Below are 1134 nucleotides of genomic sequence, written 5' to 3'. Positions count from 1 at the left end.
AGGTGGATAGTACGTGGTGCAGTGGATGGACTGTCAAATTTGGAGCTAGAAAGAGTCATCTTCTTAAGTTCAAATCTGCCCTCAGACACTTACTAGCTCTATGACACTGGACAAGTGACTTAATCCTATTTGTTTCAGTTTTTCCTCTGTAAAATGAATTGTAGAAGGAAATGGCAAACCAATCTAGTGTCTTTGCCAAGAAAACCCCAAATGAAGTCATAAAGGGTTGGATATGACTGGAACTGACTGAACAACACCAACAAAGCAACAAATTGGCAAATCTCTTCTGGTAGATTTTTTTTATGTTTTTTCCCAAATTTTATTGAATATGAAACATATCTCTACAGTTTCTATTGAGGAGGTTGACCACGTCCACGACCAAATCCACCTCTAAATTGGAATTCTGTTGCTGACCCAGCCCCGGCCTCAGCCTTCTTGTCAGCACCAGGAGGAGCAGCACTTCGTCTGTATGTGTCTCTGTCAGCTTCACCCCGAGTAAGCCGGGCAGGTCGCTCGCCCTCCAGACCTTTGGGCCTTGGCCTTCCTGTCTCAGGACGACTTCTTCGGAGTGTGGCAGGCACAATCTCAGGGGGCAGGTGAAGGTAATCCCGGAGGTACTGAATGCCCTCATTGGTGAGGTACCAGTAGAAATGCCTCCATGCAAACTGCTCCTTAACATAGCCACGAGACTTTAGAGACTACATGGCCTTCATGACATGGAGATTGGGCACATTCTTGTCTGCCAGCTCGGGGTGCTTTGGCATGTGGACATCCTTCTTGGCTACCATCACTCCCTCCTTAAAAAGGAGTTCATAGATGGCAATTCGGTTCTTCTTGGGCATCAACATCTCGGCGGTGCGGCGGGTGCTGCTCTAGATGGAGCCCAGGCTGGAAAGGCTTCTGGTAGATTTTTGAGAGAATATGGGCAAGGGTGAAACAAGATTGGCAGGAATGAATGGGTTGTATTTTGCACCACTCAAAGGAATTCCATAGTTGATAAGATCATTGACTCATTAGAGTATTTAAGAGACATTCTTTAAATGGAGAATAGATTTCCATTTGAACATTAATTGCTCTGCTTTTCTCACTGTACTTGATTCATCAGTCTGTTTTAGATATTTTTAATGTGAAGAT

General features: G+C 44.6%; 1 pseudogene; it reads right to left on the bottom strand.

The window, feature by feature from the left end:
* Positions 1-310: 310 nt before the first annotated feature.
* LOC118857399 lies at positions 311-871 on the bottom strand (annotated as a pseudogene).
* Positions 872-1134: the final 263 nt, after the last annotated feature.

The sequence above is a fragment of the Trichosurus vulpecula genome, chromosome 7 (assembly GCF_011100635.1).
Source record: "Trichosurus vulpecula isolate mTriVul1 chromosome 7, mTriVul1.pri, whole genome shotgun sequence".
Lineage (NCBI taxonomy): Eukaryota > Metazoa > Chordata > Mammalia > Diprotodontia > Phalangeridae > Trichosurus > Trichosurus vulpecula.
This window is presented reverse-complemented; position numbering and strand designations above follow the sequence as displayed.